This window comes from Eschscholzia californica, unplaced genomic scaffold (assembly GCF_041429995.1).
Source record: "Eschscholzia californica isolate CP2 unplaced genomic scaffold, dmEscCali1.0.p SCAF_6, whole genome shotgun sequence".
Lineage (NCBI taxonomy): Eukaryota > Viridiplantae > Streptophyta > Magnoliopsida > Ranunculales > Papaveraceae > Eschscholzia > Eschscholzia californica.
In genome coordinates, this window is record NW_028238483.1 from 12,977,646 (window position 1) to 13,001,180 (window position 23,535).

The following is a 23,535-nucleotide window of genomic DNA, read 5'->3' on the forward strand; positions in this document are numbered from 1 at the left end:
TATGAGATTTCATGACGTTTTTCATAACTTAACTCTCATGTTAGGTTATCCAGTGTATATTCCCAATCATACACCCATGTAATTAACTTGAATACCCTATTCCTACAGCCCATGAAATTGCGCTATCAATCAATCTCACATGCTAGTCTTCGGAAGTCATTGTTTTCCGTGCAATGACCTGGACTAGGGGACTTAATAATGAATCTATTCAAAGTTCACTTAGTAGGGTTTCATTTATCAGATCACGTATCTGATAATCCTACATGGAATGTTTCACTATTTTTGGACTATAGATTGAATACTAAACCACGATTTAACGACGAAATAATAATTTATTTCTGATAATAAGAGTTTGTAAAATTGAGTCTTCCCCCGTAACTCCTTACACCCTCAATTTACAAATCTAAGCTTTGCAGAAAACCTTAATGCCTATGACCCTAGTATTACCTCCATACTTAGTTAAAGGTAACAATTTAGATCTAATTAATGTGGATTTTGCTGACTATCATCTTGATGATGATCTTTAGTATTTCAATACTAAATTAAAGCTTCTCAAGCTATAACTACTTTCTTTTATTTCTAAAGCTTGCAACAGTCCTTGTTTGGAACCTTTCTAGCTTACTGTTCTTCCATGTCTGGAAGTTTGCAACATATGACTTTTTAACCGTTTTATTTTCTTACCGAGAATAAGTTCTTCTCAAGAACTTTATGCGATCCAGATCAGCTTATCTGGATTTGATTGGTGACGACCATAGATACTCCAAGTATTTTGAGACGTCGAGGCGAATGCTAATCATGTCCAACATGACCGATCTTATGCCTTAAGCATAACCATCTTTCTCATGCATGCTTGCTCATCAGAATCGTTTGGATGCCGAATGTTGTCAAGCTGTGTGCCATGAGACTTGGGTAGAAATACTCTACTTAAGTCTTTCACATTTAGACTTTCAAGACCTTTTCTTGAACGAGTCTTATCATCTTCTCGATCTATCTCTATAGATCTTTGATGCCCAAAAATATTTCACCTTTGTGTGTGGTCCTTTTATTGAGTTAGTTCTAAACTGTTATCAACATTAGAATGTTGTTCTTAATTTCTAGTATGTGGTCTACATACCGGACCAAAGAAAATTGAGTTACTCCCACTAACCTTCTTGAACTTCCTGAATTCAAGATTTCTCTTCATTCTCAAAGAAACCAACTCTTAATTACTTTGCAGAATTAAAGATTCCTAGTCCTACATGCCCGCTTCAATCCTTCTTGATTTCTGAAGCTTGCAATTTTCACCGGCTTTGGTAAAGTTAACTACCCTCTGAATTGTGTCGCGTACACATTCTTTTGCTAGTGATTGATCAGTATGGTTTTAAGCCTCGTGACATGAGAGATGGTCTTTTCGAGGTTTATACCATGAATTTAGTGACCTTCTTTCTTAATCTTGCTCTGGAAAACACCAATATTTCCAGTCTTGTCTGTTTTCACTATGAAAAACCTATTTCTTCTTAACAAGAACTATTCATTTAAGCAAATAGACTAAGTTCCAAACTTGATTTCAAACATGGATTCCATTCTGATCTCATGGCTCTTAGTCATATTTCGAGGTGATTCTATCATAGCTTTTCTGTAGGTGGCTCATTTTCTTCTTCACCGGGTTTTTAGTCCTCTGAGATAGATCTATGAGCCTTTAAGGCCTATAAGGGGTTTAAACAACTTCCATATTTTAAATTTCTCCCACTTGTCCTCTTGAGATAACTCTTATTTCAAGCAAGACACCATCGCAAGCAACAACTACCTTGTTCTCTGATTGTTATGTGGAAGAATCCCCTTGTATTTCTTTATCCCATTAAGAAATATTTTGTCTAATATAAAAACTTGGTTCTCGGAAACCATTTACGTCAGTTTCATATCTCTAGACCTTAAGAAAAAGACCTCTTTGGAACCATTCCAAACCCATAATCTTATGGTGTCTTTTCAGCTATTGACGGAATGTGGTTAGGTAGGAAGAACGACCGTGTTTGAGGATATATCCTGAAAATTTTTTGGAAGATTGAGCTATACCCATCATTAATCGACTAATGTCTAACATGTTCGATTACTCCCACTGGACTCATCGCCCATATGATGTGTTTGTTGGAGCAAGGTAAGGAACTATTTCTCAACTTCTTTGATGGTCATTAAATTCTTGACTTAAATATTCACCATCTCGATCCAATCGAATGAATTCTATTTTCGCTCAAGTGGATTCTGGTTAACTCTAGTTATTATATTAATAGTTCTACATACATCCGTATGTATGAAGATTATTAATTCACTAGTCATATCTCCCTATCGAAAATGTGACTTTGTCAAATAGTCCTTTTGAACAAATTCACATGTGTCGTATGATTCTAAATCATTGGACTTAGAAGTCCATACCATTTGATCTTCCTCATGTGTCTTATGTCAATTCGACGCAATGACAAAACCAGAATAGACCGGTTTGAATCCTTTGATTGTAGTCGATAGTATCATTGTTAACTTTTTAGTTCTCCTAGAACTGACGACTTTGTTAATTTAGCACTGGTTTAAAACATTTGATATTTCTATAAGAACATAATAACTCTTATTAAGTTTTAGCCAGATCAGTGTCTAAAAGAAGACTTTGGTTTCAGGTACTCATGGATCCTTTCTCCTTTTAGTCAAGTATGTAATTCCCTTGAGCTCCCACTGAGCTGCACATCCGGTTTTAAACGCCTGATGAAGGAAGTCTACTACTTGCTAGATTAACTCTGTTAACAAAGATGCAAGAATCAGAATTCTCAATTCCGTTTCTTTTGTCTTCCAGGTACTCATGGTAGTTTCTTTTAATGGCACAACCATTGCTTTAGAAACATTTACACTGAGCCTTTCACCATTTGAATCATAAGAACTCTTCTTATATTCCTTTGGTTTCTGAATCTCAAGAACTTGCTTCTTAGATTCAATATTCTTCAATGTTCTTTTCAAGACGACATTCTTAGAGGTACCGACCTCTCCATTCACGACATCTAGTGGAACTCTTCCTTTAGTCGTCGAATGGTTGTGAATGCCTCCATATTATTAATTTCTACAAGAGAAAAGTTTGTGGATGTTCACAAAAGACTTTTCGGATAATCACATCCTCAGTCGTTGAAGTTGCGGTAAACATTAGGAATAGGATATTCTCAGATGTTTTCTTTAATTTTGAATTCGAGAGCGTTTCTCGGATTCCTTTCAATTAAGAAAATAACTTTGGCTTAATTCCTTCTCAAGGAATGAACGAAGGTTGGAAAACTATTTTCTAACAGTCATATATACTATACAGCAAAAGAAAAAGCAAAATCCTAAAAGTTATTATCACAGCAAAAATACAGTTTTTGCCACATTATTCAATGAAAAGTGTCCCCGTTTGAATAATGTGATTCCAAGACCTTATTTCTTCGAGGTTAAGCGTACTAGGGCACTGCCCTCAACCCCGTCGTCCTGGATAAGTGACTCTTTACTGTTCATACTCCTATGACTCTTGGTTGATGAATAACACGTTTATGTGTTCAATTCATCCTTTGCCTCAAAGTCCAAAACCCTTTTGCTGACTCGTTGAGAATAACCATTTAGACATGTAGACCTTTTCATAGGACTACCTGTAATGTCCGGAGGTAAAAGAAGGCACCCTGCGGAGGCAGACCCGCCATAGATGAACAAGGGCTCAAAGTGTCTTAATCTTGGTAGGCTTTCCTCAAAATTCTTTTTGGGGAGTTTTACGTTTTTATCATGCATGCTTTACTGTGAAATCTAACATAATCATCAACGACATAAAACGTAAATAAATAAGTAAATGTGCGCGAGAAAATAAATCAAGCAGACTAGATCCTAGTATGGCCCCCTAACCTAAAAGATCTAATCTTGTTAGGTTACTCACTTGTTTCGCCTTCGTTCGCATAGATCTCCATCCTCGAACTGCCATTGATTTCTCCCACTTGAACCTTGATCTCATCCTTTGGCTCTTCAATGGACTCTTAAACCCTTAAACTCTAATTACAAGACTTAATGATTCGCAGATCGTGAAACTTGAAAATTAATTATTACATCGGGCACACACTTGTGCTTAAAAACAAGAAAAAAACACCTCTCTGGCCATACCAGTCTCTTCATTCACATTCATACATACATAATAATATGACATTCATAAAACACCAATGTATGAATTAGATTCACTTTCTAAGGTCGAATCCAGGTTTGCTATGTTCTAAATAGCTATTCAGGAGAAACTACCGACATCCCTATGTCAAACGGGCCTAAAGTCTATTTTCGTAAAACTCGGACTAATGCCACGTTTACGTTTTATCCTAAAAGATTATGAAATCATTTTTGGAAAAACTCCGTTTGGGCCTATGGATGGCGCGGGTCACTTTCGAAAAAAACGGGAGCAAAAAGGGTAATCGGCCGAAAACTCCCACTCGGGTCAAGGCCCTTTAAGGCCTGAGTAAAACTCAAAATACTCAAGTCAAACTCTTGGTCAAAGCTCATTTACTAGGTCTTGGGTAAGCCAAAGACCAGTCACGGCATGGGTCGGACATAGCCCGGGTCAGGGACAACACGTTCCAAATGTGTCGTTCCTCGGTCCAGACGCGTCCTAATGTCCTAGACGCGTCTTTGACCAAGATCGTGTCAGTGGTCATCTTGGACGTGAAATCCGAGATACCTTAGACACACCCAGATGCGTCCTAGACACGTTTGGACAACAGCTTCTAGACGAGTCTCAACTTGAGACCCGTCTTGACTCGTGGTCGCGTCCTTAAGACGCGACCTAGTCAAGGTCGCCTTCTCCGACTCTAAGTCCGAGAAGACCAGGACTAGTCCTAGTCCATCACGGACTAGGTCTCCTGGTCGGAGAAGGCCAGGACTCCTAGTCCGAGTTTGACTAGGGTTGCAATTCGCGTCCGTGACGCCCCTGGAACAGGTCATGGACGCGTCCAGAAACGCGACCGGCCAGACCGGCCCATGTTTTTAGAAACTTCAAAAAAACTCATCTTCTCCTTCTCTTTTCTTTAGCTGCTGTTTGGGGATTATTTATCACCAAAACAGTGATTTTTCAACTTCTTTCATAAAACAAAAACCCTAAAATCTTTGTTTTCGAAAACCCTTGTCAAAAAACCCAAAAACCTAAGGCTTTTATGCTTTGAAACTCTTTCCAAAAACCTATTTGATTACGTCTAAATCTAATTCAACCTAATCAAAACGTGTCTAAATCTCTACTCAAACTAATCTATCTAATAAATCAAGTCTGAATCTAATTCGTTCTAGTCAAAACTAGTTACTTGCAAACGTCTCATGATGCCACTCTTGGGTTTTGTACGTCTCTAAGACTACTTAATCATGTAACTAACGTTGCAAGCAGAATCTCATGAAGGATATAGTCCTTCGATCTGAAGGAGATGTCCTTCTGAGGAGTGTCCTTCGACCAAGGTGACAATGCGTACAATTTATCAGTTAGGATGACGATGACTTTATCCGGAAGATCATCTAGTCCGGTCCAATTAGGAATCGTAATGCTTAGCTAGAAGCCGCTTACGATCGTCGGGTCACTTCGGTAATCCGCGGCAAATAGACCGGATCCTACAACGGGTTACACCAAAGAGTGGTAGCTTGATCGGAGAGAGTTGACTAGTGGGAGCTTGCCTATAGATGGACATGATCTAGTCTAATAGTGCTCAAAAATAGAAAAGAATCGAGCTCAAAAAAGAAGTCCGAAAAAGGGCAAAACCCACTTTTAAGGGCAAACAAGGGATTCCCTTAAGGGGAGATCCCTGACCGGCCTTAAGTGGGATGTGGGTCGGGCAGAGTAAGCCCATAAAGGGCTACTCTGGCCAACCCCATCAAGGGGAAACCCTAATTAGGGTTTTCCCCTTATTTAGGAGTTTCATATAAATAAAACTCCTTTTGTGCTTATCTTTTCTGAGGGACTTTTAGGATTCCTTATTTAAGTTTGACTCTTCTAAGATAATGCCTATATAAGGACCAGTTATGAGAACATAAAAATGGAGTCCAAAGAAGAATGGTTCTTCTTCTCAACCTTCAATGGAGTTCTAGCTGAAATAAAGAAGGCAGATCAAGTTATTTACCCGGGTGTCTCAAGTAGAGGGCCAACATATGAAGCTCTCATCTTCTTCGGGATAAAGTTAATGAAATCTAATTCGTGGGAAAGCGAATCCAGGTATTCTGTTTTCAGTTTCTAGTTCATTTTTTAGTTCATGCATATGATCCTGGTTGATTAGTGTTAAACATATGATGTTTGAGAATCAGCTTACAACACTAGTTAGATGATTAGTATTATTAGATATGTATAAAACCCTTCAGTGGCATCACGAACCGTTTGCGTGTTACTAGTTTTGGCTAGACTGAATAAGATTCATACTTGATTTATTAGACAAACAAGTTTGAATAGAGATTCGGACACGTTTTGGTTAGTTTAATTAGATTAATTCGTAATCAAAACACGTATTTGAAAGAGTTTCAATGCGTAGAATCATTAGATTTTGAGTTTTTTAAAAAGGGTTTTCGAAAACGGATCTAACGGATTATAGATTTTGAAAAACGGGTTTCAAAATCATGAGTTTTGGGTGATGAATGTTATAGAAACAACAGTTTATGGTGATAATAAACCTAAACACAGCAGCTTGGATGAAGAAGAAGGACCCGAGAATAGCAGTTTCCGATTTTTAGAAATTGCATGTGATGTTCGGCCAGGACGCGCCCAGACGCGTCTGGCCAAGACCCCACGTCACCGGTAATCTCGAGAATCACGGGATTCTCAAACTGGGAGTCCGAGATGCGAACATCTCGAACATCCAGCCCGCGTGTTAGACACGTCTGGGAATCCCAGCGCGTCTAGGACGTGACTGGGAATCCCAGTCCGTCTTGATCTAGGACCGAGACATGGACCCGAGAGTCCAGACGCGTCAGGGACGCGTCTGGCTCGTCTCGAATATCTCGGACTATGTAGTCCGAGATAAACTCTACCCAAGAGATGGTCGGACACGTCTAGGACGCGTCTGAGGTATCGCGATGCGTCCTAGACGCATCTGTTGCACCAGGACGCGTCCTGATTGAGCCAGGACGCGTCTGGGCCGAGGGTCACAGCACGTTAGGAATGTGCTGTCCCTTAGTCAGAGAGACGCCCAACCTTGTCCATGGGCCAAATTGGGCTTACCCGAGATTGACCCATGGGTATTTGACCAAGTTTGACCTGGGTCTTTTGGTTTGACTCGGGCTCTTCCTGGGCCTCGACTCGAGTGAGAATTTTCCAATCTTCTTCGATTCCAACTAGATTTTTCCGAAAATCGACCCGGGTCACATCCGAGGGCCCAAACGAAGTTTCTCCTTGAATCAATTTTAGAAATCATTAAGGAAGAAACGGAACGTGCCATTATTTCATATCTTACGAAAATTGACTTAGTAGCATGTTAGACAAGAGATGTCACAATTTCCCATAAATAGCGAACCTAGAAACGAATCTAGGATACATACTTTATTTTATGAATGTCATATTTTGTATGTATGTATATGTGAATACGTAGAGTAGTGTTGCCTTTAGATAAGTAATCGACTCTTGTTTCTAAGCACAATTTAGTATGTGCCCGAATAATACTTAGAGTATAGGGTCGTAGATTTATTGATGAACCGAAAGATGAGATCATGGTTCAAGTAGGAGTAATCAATGGAGGTTCAAGGACGTATATCCAAACAAACCATAGGTGAACAAGAGGTAACCTAAAAGATTAGATCTTTTAGGGGCTATACTAAGAACTAAGTAATTCCTTACGCAAACTCACATAAATTTTACGTAATAAGTCATGAATGGTTATGATAGAGTTCACAGTAACGCAAACTTGATAAAGTACGTAAAAGTCCCCAAAAAGAATTTTGAGTAAAGCCTACCCTGAATAAGACACCTGCTAAGCCCTTGTTCATCGATGGTGGGTCTGCCTCCGCATGTTGCCATCTTTTACCTCGGGACAGTACGGGTAGATATATGAAGAGGTCTACATGTCTAACTGGTTATTCTCAACGAGTCAGCAAAAGGGTTTTGGATTTCGAGGCAAAGGATGAATTGAACACATAAATTTGTTATTCATCAACCAAGAGTCGTAGAAGTATGATCAGTAAAGAGTTACTCACCCAGGACGATGGGGTTAAGGGCAGTGCCCTAGTACGCTTAACCTCAAAGAAATGGAGTCTTGGAATCGTATTATTCAACCGGGGACGGTTAATTGAATAATGTGGCAAAACACATGATAATAAGTTTTAGGATTTTTCTTTTTCTTTTAATGTAGAGTATATATGGCTATTAGAAAATAGTTTTCCAACCTTCATTCATTCCTTGAGAAGGAATAAAACGAAACTCATTTCCTCGATTGGATTAGAATCCGAGAAACGCTCTCGAATTCGAAACAAAGAAAACGTCCGAGAATATCTCAATCCTAATGTTCGATGTAACCTCAGTTTGTGTTCACAAACTGAAAAGAACATTGAGGAACCTTTGAATCTAAGAAACAAGTTCTTAAAGATTCAACAACCAAAGGAATATAAGAAGGGTTCTTATGATTCAAAGGGACAAAGGGTCAGAGCTTTTGTAAGCAATGGCTAGGCCATTACAACAAACTACCCTAACTACCTGGAAGATAGAGAAACAGAATTAAGAATTCCGGTTCTTGCATCTTTGTTAATAAAATTAATCTAGCAAGTTTAATAGATTTCCTTCATGAACATTACATACTTGACTAAAAGGAGAAAAAATTCAAGGAGCAGAAGCAAGTAATTGCTAAGGATGCTGAATTGGATCAAAGTCTTCTTTTAGACACTGATCTAGCTTAGAACTTAATAAGTGTTATTATGTTCTTCTAGAAACATCTAATGTTTTAAATCAGTAGTAAATTAACAAAGTTGGTTCTAAGAGAACTAAAAGCGTTAACAATGATACAACGTTCCCAAGCATGCAAGTCAGAAGGAGATGAAGGTTTCGGGGTAGTACCATCTACGAAACAGAACTTATCTTTGGCTCGTAAAGCCATCTTCATCCCTCGAGACCAAGAGGCATAGTAATCTCTGCTTAGCAATGGGGTAATCAAGATAGTAATGCGGAAATCCAAGTGATGCAAATCAAAGATGGTAGAAGGATTAGTAGAGTGTGTGATATTTTCAAAACCAAGATTAGCGGAAGAAGTCATTGCAAAAAAAACACAAGAAAATATGAACCTTGCTCTTATACCATATGAAAATATCAAACCAATAGAGTTTGATCGATCGAGAGAGAGAGAGATAGAGTAGCCGAGAGGTATAGTGAGAATGAGAGAGTTCGTTGATAAATAAATTTCTTTTTCTATATTATTTGACAATGATACATCTATTTATACTGGTTGGGATTTAGGAGTTAGGTTTACATAAAAACTATACAAATAATATCATGGCTTATCTAATAACTAAGTCATGATTATCTAAATAAGACCTAAGCTAATCGACCGGGTCGTGTGACCCAGTCGGGTCGGATAGATGGGTATCTGTCCTTATCTTTGAGTATAAAAAGTATACATTTCAAACATAAAGTTCTCACCCAAAAAACATTATTTTTCTAATTTGAAGTTCAGAAAAAGTGATTACATTTTTTCTTTAATGAATTGCCACATTTAATTGGTTATTGTCTTTACCAAATCCTTTTAAGGCAATCTTACATAGTTCATTGTCATAAACTGATTACTTACAACTATAAGTACATAAGATATAGCTTTAATCTTTCTAAGATAATCGAACATAGAAGAATTAATTTTCTTAATGTGCTAAATCCGTTGTCTTAGAGCGGAGATCTTTGCTTCATATTCTTCGTCATATACTTTTCTAAACGTCTCCAGATCTTTTTAGAAGTAGTCAGAGTGAGCCTCTAGGCTACGTATTGTGGATTAAATATCTCTTTATCGTCTCCAATAATAAATCAGAGTGAGCCTCTAGGCTACGTATTGTGGATTAAATATCTCTTTATCATCTCCAATAATAAATCCCACTAGAGCTTTAACCGAACCATCTAAGTAAACAAAAAGATCGTTACTCACTCAAATTGTTTCGATTTTGGTCCTTCCAAATACGATAGTTCGTTTCATCTACGTTTCCTGACATGTAAGTTGTGAGATTTGAGATAAAACCAATTAAATGTGGATAAGAAATCAAAGAAGATGAAAAAAGTATCCATGAGGATTACATATGATGAAGATTAAGCTCTATCTCACTAAAACCAAGATTTGATACTACTGATGTTAAAAATTGGTTTTCCGTAATCAGTTAAAGAATTGAGACTTTATGCATGATAGCTTCTGTTATGAATGGATATTCCGTCTGGATGGTTGATACTCCTTCCTCCTACTCCTGCGCCTTGCTCCTTAAAAACCTTGGGGGGAAAACCTGCAAAAGGTTCGGAAACCGCTCCGAGCTCAAGACGGTCAGATTTCTCTTTGCAGTTTAAAGAATGAGTATGGAGTGAACCTTGTGGAATGAATTGAACTTGCTCAACTTGCCCTTTTATAGGCCGAATTGGATAGACGATGTAGATGAGGCGGGTGTGATCCACCATTTAGGAATTAAACTGCTGTTCGTAGTTACGGTTTTCCTTTTGGTTTATCTCGTATCTAAGATAAATAGAAGTTCCTATGTTCAAGGATACTTCGTACATATCCTGTCGAGTTGATAGATCGTCGAGGAGATGTTCCCTCCATTGAGACTCTTGAAGCCCAAGTTGCTTGAAGCCCATGTTGCTTGAACCCTTAGGATTGTAGCCGACTGAGATCTTTATGAAGACTGGGGATTAAATCGGTAAGCGTGCAGCGCGCTTCTGTCTTCCCAGTTTAGGGTGTAAGGCATCGGACTTGCTTACGTCCCCCCCCCCTTTGTTCTTCTTGAGAATTCCAGGACAAACCTAGTTGTGTTTTAGGCGAAACAGAACTGGAGCTCCTGCTCGCCTGTCACAGGAAAAAGGGAGAGTAGTTAGAGGTTTGTAACAAATTTTTTTAGACAGAGAGGGAATCTTAACTTACTTTGAAACATAAAATTTTATAGGCACCACATTTGTCTAAAGGCACAATTATCTTTTCCTTTTAAGCATTCTTACACCACCATTACATTGATTTACTTGATTGAAATGCCATATGCTAATACTTACGGATCATGTGTATAACAATGCAGCGAAGATGTGGTGTTACACTCGACTCGTATACATGCCAATGTCGTATTTATATGGGAAGAGATTTGTTGGCACGGTCACAGATCTAATTTTGTCATTAAGAAATGAGCTTCACGTTCAACCTTACAATGAAATAGTTTGGAAGAACACTCGTAATATGTGCGCTAAGGTCCGTCCCTGGTAATACAACCTATGATTTACGTATAATTTCATAAATTTATAGTTTTATAAGGTTAATTATTGTCTTTATTTATGTTATATAGGAAGATCTCTACTATCCCCGCCCTTTAATCCAAAACTTGATCTGGGACTCTCTGTACATATTTACCGAGCCTCTTTTAACAAGGTGGCCTGTTTCAAAAGTTAGGGAGAAGGCTTTAAAGCTAACTATGAAGCACATCCACTACGAAGATGAAAATAGTCGCTACATCACAATCGGTTGTGTAGAGAAGGTAACATAATGACTTGTAGTGTTATTAATTTAAGATAATTTTTATATACAAGATTTAAAAATTTGTTGATCAGTAAAATACTATTAGATTATATATATATTATCATGTGTTCTTCTAACAAGCAAGTTTTTCATCTTTGAGTGATGATATAGGGTATCTAATTTGAGGGTCATAACTGAAAGAGTATTATACTAATATGTCTGACTTTTTATGATAGTCATTATGTATGCTTGCTTGTTGGGTAGAAGATCCGAACTCGGAAGCATTTAAGAAACATCTGGCTAGAGTTCCAGATTACTTATGGGTTGCTGAAGATGGACTCAGAATGCAGGTTTGGATTAAAAAAAATCTCTATTAGTTTTAAGTAAATGAAGTGATTAGACATTGAATTGATTAAATACATCTCATTCATTGATAATTGCAGTGTTTTGGAAGTCAGATGTGGGACACTGGTTTTGGTGTTCAAGCTCTTCTAGCAAGTGATCTAATTGATGAAATGTGTCACACTCTTAAGAAAGGACATGATTTTGTGAAAGCTTCACAAGTATCAACTATTTCACAACTTCTTAACAAATTTATACTTTTATATTCTATCGTGTGTGGTGTTAGTGAATCTTCTACAAATTTGTTTGAGAAGGTAAAAGATAACCCATCGGGCGACTTTCGAAGCATGTATCGTCACATTTCCAAAGGATCATGGACTTTCTCGGATCAAGATCATGGTTGGCAAGTCTCAGATTGTACTGCTGAAGGACTACTTGTAAGTGTCAAATTAATTAATTAAGAACCGAGGAAGTAATTGATTCGAAGTTCCTTCTTCCATTCTTATACTCATTGTATTTGATGCTTCCAGTTATATATGATTATGCCACAAGTAACTTGATTCTTGGGTATTTGGCAGAGTTGCCTTTTGTTCTCGCAAATGTCGACAGAAATTGTTGGTGAACAAATGCCAGTAAAGCGGTTGTATGATTCTGTAGAACTTTTGATTTCATTGCAAGTAAGTGTACCACCACTATCGATGGCGGAAAGAAGTTAAGACCTCTACTTTCCCTAATGATATACCATTTTTAGGGTCCGGACGGTGGCTTGTCAGCATGGGAGCCTGCAACATCGCATGACTGGCTAGAGGTAATGAAAACATTATCTTTTAAGAACATATGAGCTCATTTATACATGGATACTTAGACTTAATACCATCACCTATATCGATTAATAAATATGGAGAACGATTTTGACTATTAGGTTCTTAATCCAACAGAATTCTTTCAGGACTGTGTCATTGAACACGAGTAAGATACTTTTTTAAGTTAGTTTCATTTGATTTTGATGCATGTCGATCTATGTTATTAATTATGAAGTTGTGATGCATTCTTGTAGATATGCAGAGTGCACAGCGTCTGCAATTACTGCACTAATGATGTTTATGAAGTTACATCCTAGTTATAAGAAAAAAGAAATTGAAATGTTCATATCTAAGGCAGTGCATTACCTCGAAGAGCAACAAAAGCCAGATGGTTCATGGTACATGCATGATTAATTCTTTATTGCTCTTCATAATATTATTTATTGTTATTGTTTTTTCATGAAAAATATTGTGTTGTGTGTGAGAATAGTCCCACATGGGAGAATGGGTAACTAGCAACCAAGAATATAAAGTATAGGTCCTCTCTACTCATTGTCAACTGGTTTTGAGTTGGATGGCCACAAACATAACATGGTATCAGAGCTAGGCCCACACGTGATAGGCTTAAAAGCCACATGTGCTCCACGTCACCCGTAAAGAAAAAAAACACACGCGTTAGGCTCAAAGAACGCCCCACGTGAGGGGGCGTGTGAGAATAGTCCCACATGGGAGAATGGGTAACTAGCAACCAAGAATATAAAGTATAGGTCCTCTCCACTCATTGCCAATTGGTTTTGAGTTGGATGGCCACAAACTTAACATTGTGACTTTTGAAATATTATGTAAAAAGAATATAATTAATGAATTAGTTTGTTGACACCCGTAGCAACATTTCAAAAAAATTGAAATGTTTTGTTTGTGTTCCTTTTATTGGAATAAATCAATAACGATCAAATGATCAAAATGTTGAGTAACTTGCACAGGTACGGAAACTGGGGAATTTGTTTTATCTACGGTACATGGTTTGTTCTTCGAGGTCTAGCAGCTGCAAGGAAGAACTGTTTGAACAACTCTAGTGTTCGTAAGGCTTGTGAGTTTTTGCTATCAACACAAAATGAATTTGGAGGTTGGGGAGAGAGTTATCTTTCTTGCCGTAAGAAGGTAATATATGTGAATTGGTTCCTTTAATAATTAAGAGAAAATGACATGCACATTATCATACATATATATCAGGCTAAATGAATAACTTTTAGACGAGCAAATTACCGAAAAGAGTCTTAAGAACTACTCTTTGAGGGTAGGAATAACTGATCACTTTAAATTTTTACCTTTTTGATGCTTGGTGAAATAGGAATTTATACCTCTAGAAAACAACAAAACAAACCTGGTGCATACTTCTTGGGCTCTAATGGCTCTTATTTATGGTGGTCAGGTAATTCGTTCACTGAATTTTTAACTTCCAAAAGCTAGCTACACATAATTAATCACTATATCTAATTTATAACTTTTCCTCTAAATAGGCCGAAAGAGACCCAACTCCTTTACATCGTGCAGCCAAGGTACTAATCAATAATCAAATGGAAAACGGGGACTTCCCTCAACAGGTAGAACACTTTTGTCTACATGCATAATTTTGACTATGAAAATTTTGCTCTTGTCTTTGTATACGACGATAAATGGCAACAACTATCGTATCTACTCCCGACATAGCCTAAGCTCATATGTCAAGGATAGTAATGTGTGAGCCCAAACCCCATTGGACTTACCATGAGATGTTAAGCTATAAAAAGTAAAGTTTGTACTCCTATAATTAGTTTGAGACAATGTCAGACACACTTTAGGGTAGAACAAATTGCTTTGGTTCTTAATTGTTTTCTCATTTAAGTAATATCGTTTGACAGGAAATTGTAGGAGCTTTTATGAAGAATTGTATGTCACACTATGCAGCGTTTAGAAACATTTTCCCGTTATGGGCTCTTGGAGAATACCGTCGGATCATAAGAAACATTTGATATAAATTAACAACTTAGGAAATTTCTAAAGGAAATACAACAATTTATGAACAATGAATATTTACAAGTACAAAGATGTGCATATTAATGAATATTTATTTATCTTTCTCGTAATCTATGATTTGAATGAAAATCCTTGTGTATATCTGAAAGAATTCGATTCTCAATGGTTTTCAGTATATTGATTATGGTCTACCATATATCATATTTATAATGCGTATGTCCCATAAAATTTGGAAACATATAAAAGATAGAAACTCAAAGTATGGTCGCGGCTTTGGGACATTAAGAAAATTCTCTAGGACATAAAGACTTAGTCAATTAAGATTGACCTCAATCCCACAAATTCGGCCACCATTTTAATTTACATCTTCATCTTTCTCCTCCTCTGTCCCTTCTTCTTCTTCTTCTTCATCTCTTCTTCTTCTTCTTCTTCTTCTTCTTAATCTTCTTCTTTTCCCTCTCTTTCTCTCTCTAAAAACTCTTTTTCAACCCAAATACATAGGCACCATAATCTACACAGTTGCGTAAATATGATTATATTAACAACAAAAAATCAAACTAACTTAGCTTGCGGTGGTCAAAAAATTTGAACGACTACTCCGTGTTTCTAGAATTCCATTTTTTACCATTCTTCCATCAAACTAAAACTTCACTTGAACAACTTAGATATGTAAAATGGAACTCTTTCACTTGAACAACTTTAGTAAGGTTAAACAACAAACATAATTAGTCGTAAAATCTGTAAAAAGATGAAGTAAAAATCTGGAAACAAAACACCTAAAAATACAACGAGGATGGGATAAAATACCAGTACAGAGTTGAGGTTAAGAGATAATACCCATGGAGCATGTGAGATTAATTATATCAGCAAAACACACTATGTGACATCGCATAAGCTTTTGAAATTGATTTGGTCACGTCGAAACCCTTGAAGTAAGATGTTCAACATCAATTACATGATCCAAATTTAACCTTCAAACAGAAATACCTTGAAGTTACAACTTACCATTGAGGGAAACAAATGTGCAGCCGCGTTGGTAGAAAAATAATCACATATTTCTTACCAAAAGCTTCACCTGTATAACAATCTGAATTCCCCATTATGTATACCGTTGGACGTTTGGAGGGCGAAATATTAACTAACGAAAATTGAATTAGCCGGATGAGGATACTAATGAAAGGATTAGAGAAAAGACAAGTATAGAAGTGTATTAAACGAATAAACAGAAAAGGAACAAAAGAAACATAGAAAAACATAATGTGAAAGAAGAAGATAACCAACTGGTAAAAAGAACCATGTAGTGGGCAAAAAGGCTTTCCTAACTTCTGTTTGTGGCTTGGAATTCTGAAATGCCTTAACCTTCCTTCTTATTTCTTCATATACCCTTCACATAAAAGGGCCAATGAAAACTTATCTTCCATAACCCTATTCACATCATGAACAAAAACATCTGTCTCGCCTTCTTCTCTATTTTTGCCATCATTCCTGCAGTATATAGAGTTATTTCCTATTTGGCCCCTACTTTGTGACCAGCTTCCTTTATGGCCCCCTGTTTTCCGTAAATTCAAATATGGCCCCTTTTTTTTAATATAAGTGTCATAACTACCCTTCTTATAAATATTTTTCAAAATAAAATTAAATAGAAAATATATATTTCCACCTCACCTCTCTCGTTACCTCATTTCTCTCTCCACCTCACCTCTCTCTCTCCAACTCGCCCCTCTCTCTCTCCAACTCACCTCTCTCTCTCTCCAATTCACCTCTCTCTTCTCCGACGAAAGTCACCGGCCGACGACCTTTAACAAATCTGGTATGTTCAACCGATCAAGGTATGTTTGAAGAATAGACCGATCTGGTATGTTCAAGAACAGATCTGGTATGTTCTTGAACAAATCTGATCTGTTCTTGAACATACTAATACCTTCGGCGAAAAGAAACCCCTTCGCCGGAGTTTTAGAGAGGGAGAGGAGTTTTTTTTCTTTCAAGGTCGCCGGCCGGAAAATTTTACTAGCGGCGACCTTGTAGGAGAAGAGGGGGAGAGGGAGAGAGGAGGGGTGGAGAAAGAGAGGAGAGGTGGAGAGAGAGAAAAAAATGAGGTGGAGAAAGAAAGAGGGCTGAGGTGGCTCCCTACTTTATATTTACTATTTAATTTTATTTTAAAAAAATATTTATAGGAAGGGTAATATGACATTTAATTAAAAAAAGGGGTCATATTTGAATTTATGAAAAACATGGGGCCATAGAGGAAGCTGGTCACAAAGTAGGGGGCCAAATAAGTAATAACTCCAGTATATATTGCACTCATCTTTCCTGGCGCGTCATCACGATATCTAGTTGGAGCCTCGACCATAATCAAATCCCATTCTCTCTCATAAATCTCTTTTGGCATTCCCTTTAATGCAAGTTGACAAACAAATGTACATCTTTCTCCCTTCCCAACTTCCATTAAATCTTCTAGATGTTTCACTTTACTATCATAAACAACATGGTAAGTCTAACAATGGGAATTTCTAATTAATAAAGATAGGGAAAATAAGGGTTAAGAGTTTTGGGGAGATGAAGAAGAGAAACAAGCGTTAGGGTTAGGAAGTCGTGAAAAAGAAGTCGCGACTTCTGGATCTTTGACATAGAAATGGACCATTTTATAAATAATGGAGGGTTTTCACACAATATCCTTTACTAATAAAGGGTGTTTGTCCTAGTCATCATTTTCCTTCTTTTTTATTATATAGATATTGAAATGAGATTTTCATTTTTGTCATTTCATTTTCAATCTGAACTTGGTGAAGTATTTTTCTGATTACTGTTCAGCTGTAATGTCTTAAGAATCAACGGAAAATAATTCCAATACTCAAATATCAATATTTCTTGTTCTTTAAGAATGATAAACAAACAATTTTTTCAAGGATTTACCATTTTGGTGATAATTAACCAACTCATAGTGGTTATGTATTTCATCTTTTAGGGATTTGATTTATTATCATCTCATGGAAATTTTATACTTCAAACTCTTCTAGAAATTTTGAGATTTGAAGACTTGTTTCACACACACCAAACTTCAAGTTTGGTAATCCTATATATAAACATATGCTTCAATTTGATTGTAACCAAAATAAGATGGTTAAATTTTCTCCTTGAAAATATCTTCATTGACAAATCTTGACTTTACCATAAAATGGATTGCATTAAGTATCATATTAATTTGCAATACTGACCCTTTCGTCATTATCATCTATGTACATATCGTATCTTTTTTATATAGTTTATTTGTCTCAACAAACATAAAATAGATTGCTAGAGATAAATAAGAATGATAAAAAAAAAGTTCGAATAAACAACAAAGCAAAATCAGAATACCTTGTAACTTACCAATGTTTTATTTGTTTATATTTGAACAAAGGATGTGGAAAATTTCTCTTCTTCCCTATGATCATAGAGCAATTCATGCTGATAACGTGTTGTAAAAATTAAAAGAGGGAAGAAGAAAGAAAATAGAAATATAAACCAAAAGATAAAGACAGAAAGAACTAGATTTGTATTCTTATGTTTGTAGAGAATTATTCTACTTTGGTGCTTTGATCTATCTTATTCATTAGCAAGGAACCTCTTTATATAGGCCGCTAGATGAGTTACATAAGCAATAGAGAGTAACACAATAACGGTGCTTGAATACTAAGTAATGGTGGAGAATTTATGGTGGTGAGAGTTACAATGTGTGGTGGTCATCGACCATAAATAAAATTTTATAGGATGGTGTGGACCAGCCTTCTGGGTTGCTAGTGATACTGTCCGCTTTTGCACACCTGGGAGTCACGATTTTAAAAGGCCACGGTTTTGGGGAATAAAGAATAATCTCCGGGGCATAAAGACTTAGTCAACAAATATTCTTTTAGAGTGTATATTTTTATTTTAATCCAAAAATGGATTTGATTAAACATTGACCCTTCATCTTCCCTCTCCCCCTTCTCTTATGTCTTTCTCCCTCTCTCTATCTCTCGTTCTTCTTTTAGCTCAAAAAAATTAGAAATAAGCATACAACTACATAACAAGAGCATCTGAAGTAGTAGAAGAAAAGAAGCAATAAGAAAAATAACAAGGATGAGAGTGAGCTATTTTAGAAAAATTATAGAGAGAGAAAGAGAACAAATACTCGAACAGCACAATCACAAAACCCAATGAAGATTGATTCCACAAACAAACATGTAAATCGGGTGGTTGATTTCATCGGATTTCGTTTTCCTTTCATCTGATCTTTCTCTTTTCTTATTATTGATTATCAATCTTCCCTTTTCTTTCTTGTGGTGGTTGGTTTGAGACTACAATCCCTACACGCCAAGACTCTCTCTCTCTCTAAAACAAAAGAAAAATGAAGAATGTATATGGCAGTGCTCGTTTAGAAGTGTGATACGTATCTCTCGATTCTGTAATCAATTAACTCATTAAAACAACCTAAACGATTTATTTCTGTGTTTTCTTTATATTGGTATTGTTATGAAAGAGAAGATGAAGATTATTGAAGATTAGGGAGTAATGTCTGATAAAGTTAACTTCTGGACTAAAAAAAAAAAGAATCCCCCGAGAACGTACAAAGAGAATTGGATTCCCTAGAGAATTTATTCCCCGGAGATTATTCATTATTCCCCAAAGCCGCGGCCTTTTAAAAGGCCCTACTAGGGAAGGGTTCTTAACCTCTTAAGAAGAGCACCAAACTCCGTCTCACCACGGATATGGAATTGCTTTACAACACACCCTCCCAAGACCACATCACAGTAGAGCAAATCGTGTTGATAACGTGTTATAGAATGGTGTGGATCAGTCTTTTGGCATTTGACACACCTGGGCCTCGCAGTTTTAAAAAGCCTCACTAAGAAAGGCTTTTTAACCTCTTAAGAGGAGCACCACACTCCGTCTCACCACCAATGTGGGATTACTTCACAACAAACCCTAATTTACCTAACATTCTTGATAATTCTCCTAATAGTCTCTCTATATCAGTCCCCTCCACTTCAAATACTCGTCAATTTAGTTTCTGCCTTCTTCGAGCCGAGTACATTACCTTTTATAAGACTATTTGGCCGATTTTTTCATGTGGTTGCTGCAGTAATGCTTAATTTCAATTGAAGGCAACCAATCGTGTTATGGAAGTTGATGATGTTGAAACATAACTTTCGGCTCTCACATGATTGAGGATCAAGGATCAGATTATGAACGTTCCTTCTGTGATTTGATGAAACGGAGCCAACAAAAAACTTAGAAAGAGATCTGACACTCAAGTAAGTTAAAAGAAATGAATTTAAAAGTCAGAGTGAAGAAATTAAAACTTCCTTTTTTTGTTATTATGAACCTAATATGCTCATATAGGTTTGGTCGATCTTGATGCTCGGCTAAGATGATGCAGTTGCAAGGCATCAAATCAGAGCTACATGTTGATGGACGTTAGGAGTAATATCCCAAAACTATGTATCTTCTAACATTGACACATCCTCTGGCGGTTATCAGTTTGTGCTTATTAAGTGGCCTTTTGGCGAGCTTTAGCCTTCCACATCATGTCAGCCGTGTTCAAATTTCTAATATGACTGTTAATGCACTTGCTTGATACTACACAAAGAGTTTATAATATGCATACATTGTGCTCGTTAACTGGATCTATCAACTTATAGTTTTAGCTTATCCATACAGATTTTCTTTTCTTCCAGCTCGCTAAAACAGTCTTAACTGTTAGAGTAATGGATATGGATCGGCCACCCGATCCATATGCCACAAACGACCGACCCGATCGGATCAAGTAAACCGGCCCCATCAGTTCCACCATATAGAAGATTCCAGAAGACCAACTATAATTTAGATTGATATCTTAGATAGACATCACTTGTATGTAACCTTCATCCAAAGATTTACCCTGATTGTATTATAGTAGGCTATAAATACTTGTAACCATTGTTGATAATAAATATAACAGAGAAGAATTAATCTCTACTTCTTCTTTACTAATTCAACATCTCTCTCTTTGTTTCTCACGTTCGATCTCCATCGAACTATCAAAGTGATAGTTCTCACATGGTATAAGAGCCAGAATATTTTTTTTCCCTCAGAAATTAATTTATTTGCTTCTCTTATTTCATCATGACTACACCTACTGATGCTGGTCCTGACTACACTCCTGGTACTCCACCAAACTCCTCTACTATGTTTGGTATTCACCATTTTGATTCACCTACCACCATTCTGATTACCCCTCTGTTAAGTGGAGATAACTATGCCTTCTGGTCTCGAGGGATGAAAATGGCTTTACGAGCAAACAATAAGCTCGACTTTTATGACGGTTCTATTCAAAAACCAACAACTCCCATTGACTTACATGCATGGGAGAGATGAAATGACCTTGTGTCAAGCTGGCTTGTCAACTCAGTCAATCCCGACATCCGTCAGTCCATTCTTTACGATGAATCTACTGCAGAAATCTGGCAAAATCTTTATGAAAGTTTTCATCAAACAAACGCGCTAAAGATCTTTCAACTTAAACGCGCTATTTCCACCTTAAAACAGCAAGGTTCGGATGTCTCAACTTATTTTACTCTTCTCAAATCACATCAGGATGAGCTTCAATCTCTCCTTGCCATTGAACCATGTTTGTGTGGTCACGAAAAAGCTCTTATTGATCGATCCAATCAAGATCGAGCTATGGAGTTCCTTCAAGGACTCCATGATCGATTTGCTGCTATTCAGAGTCAAATACTCCTGATGGATCCTTTCCCATCGGTCCTCAAAATTCATAGCATGGTCAAGCAGGAGGAGATTCAACAAAACTTAACAAACTCGGATCTCGCAAGCTCGGAAGCCGCCACCCTTGCTATCGGACAGCAGTCCTCGGGCGGACGGTTTGATCGATCCGGTCGTCAAGACCGAATCCGACCAAAGCGAACCCGACCCTACTGTGACAACTGTCATCAGCATGGTCACCTCCAGGCCACGTGTTATAAACTACACGGCTACCCGCCACGTCAGCGCCCAACTCAGCTAGTCGGTTCGGTAGTTAACGGTTCGGTTTCTGAACCGTCACAACAGGGGACGCCTTCAGCGACTTCCATGACCCAAGAGCAATACCATCATCTTGTTCGTTTATATGAACAAGGCAATGCTGCTGGAGGCACCTCGGTTTAGGGCACCACTGACCCGTTAGTCAACCTAGCAGGTATTTCTCCTTATTCATTACCATGGGTCATCGACTCGGGCACCGCTAAGAATATTTGTGCGACCCTATCATCTTTTTCTTCATATACTAAAGCACCTCCACATTACTATGTTCGACTACCGGACGGATCTCGTTCTCATGTCCTTCACATTGGATCCGTCCCGTTTAGTAAAGATTTTCTTCTACTTAATGTATTACATATACCATCATTTAAGTTCAATCTTATTTCCGTTTCTGAAGTTACCAAATCTCTTGATTGTAGTGTTACTTTTGACTCTAAATCTTGTATCTTTCAGGACCCGTTGACAACAAAGACGATTGGACTTGGTGATCCTCATGACGGACTCTACTTCTATCGCACGGAACCTAGGACATTTTCTACTTTTTCTAATTCTTTTAGTAATTTCAATTTATGGCACTAGCGTCTAGGCCATCCATCTTGAGATCGTTTTAATTTTATTGTTTCTAAAAATCCATGTATTAAGAGTGAATTCATGAATAAAATTCCGTGTGATGTTTGTCCGATCTCTAAACAATCGCGTCTCTCTTTTTCTCCTAGTACTTCAATTTCATCTCGACCTTTTGAATTAGTTCATACAGATTTATGGGGACCATTTAATATTACTTCAAATTCTGGTTGTCGATATTTTATTACCATAGTTGATGATTTCTCAAGATGTACTTGGATTTATTTACTACATTCTAAATCGGAAACCTTTACTATTCTTTCCAATTCTATCAACTACACAATCACTCAATTTCGCTCTAATATTTGGCTTATTCCGGTAATGGTGAGTCTCTTTTTCCTCAAATACAAACAATACGGTCCGACAATGGTTCGGAATTTCTTTCTCATGAACTCCAACTATTATTTCACAACAAAGGAATCATTCACCAATGAAGTTGCGTCTACAAACCTCAACAAAATGGTGTGGTAGAACGCAAACACCGCCATATACTTGATGTGGCTAGGGCACTACGTTTTCAAGCCCACTTATCTCTCAAGTTTTGGGGGGAATGTGTTCTTACGGCCGTATACTTAATCAACAAAATTCCGACACCAATTCTTAAAGGGAAATCCCCTCATGAAATCCTTCTCGGTTCTCCACCGTCTCTTGACCATCTTAGAGTGTTCGGTTGTTTATGCTATGCGCATAACACGAATATTCGACACAAATTCGATCCTCGCGCTTCACGTGGAATGTTTATCAGTTATCCTAACGGACAAAAGGGATATCGTGTCTATGACTTGACTAGCCATAAGATTTTTACCTCACGTAACGTCACCTTCCAAGAAGATCGGTTTCCGATGCAACAATTTGATCGACCGATCTCATCACCATCGGCCCCGTTCCTATCCATTCGGGACGATGGTTCGTTCAACTACTCTACTGATCACGGGATTAGTCCTCTGTCAGCACCGCGTTCTCCCGGCCTACTAGGCTCGGGTCAGCCCACTGCACCGCTATCACTACCTGTCGGTAACCCCTCGGTCCCTTCCCAGGGGGAGCTCTTAACGGGTCCACATCCATCT

General features: G+C 37.5%; 2 pseudogenes across 1 annotated transcript in view; one reads left to right on the plus strand and one right to left on the minus strand.

Annotated features, from left to right (window-relative positions):
- LOC147531798 (beta-amyrin synthase 1-like) overlaps positions 1-14,938 on the plus strand; it is a 34,597-nt pseudogene extending 19,659 nt beyond the window's left edge. The window contains exons 8-20 of the transcript XR_015227258.1: positions 11,218-11,384; positions 11,479-11,667; positions 11,885-11,998; positions 12,092-12,211; positions 12,305-12,427; positions 12,569-12,667; positions 12,742-12,798; positions 12,913-12,959; positions 13,048-13,191; positions 13,777-13,954; positions 14,145-14,225; positions 14,314-14,397; positions 14,695-14,938. The product of XR_015227258.1 is annotated as a beta-amyrin synthase 1-like (transcript). The remainder of the gene's footprint in view (positions 1-11,217; positions 11,385-11,478; positions 11,668-11,884; positions 11,999-12,091; positions 12,212-12,304; positions 12,428-12,568; positions 12,668-12,741; positions 12,799-12,912; positions 12,960-13,047; positions 13,192-13,776; positions 13,955-14,144; positions 14,226-14,313; positions 14,398-14,694) is intronic.
- A 341-nt stretch (positions 14,939-15,279) lies between these two features.
- Positions 15,280-17,255, minus strand: LOC147531799 (glucuronoxylan 4-O-methyltransferase 1 pseudogene; annotated as a pseudogene).
- Positions 17,256-23,535: the final 6,280 nt, after the last annotated feature.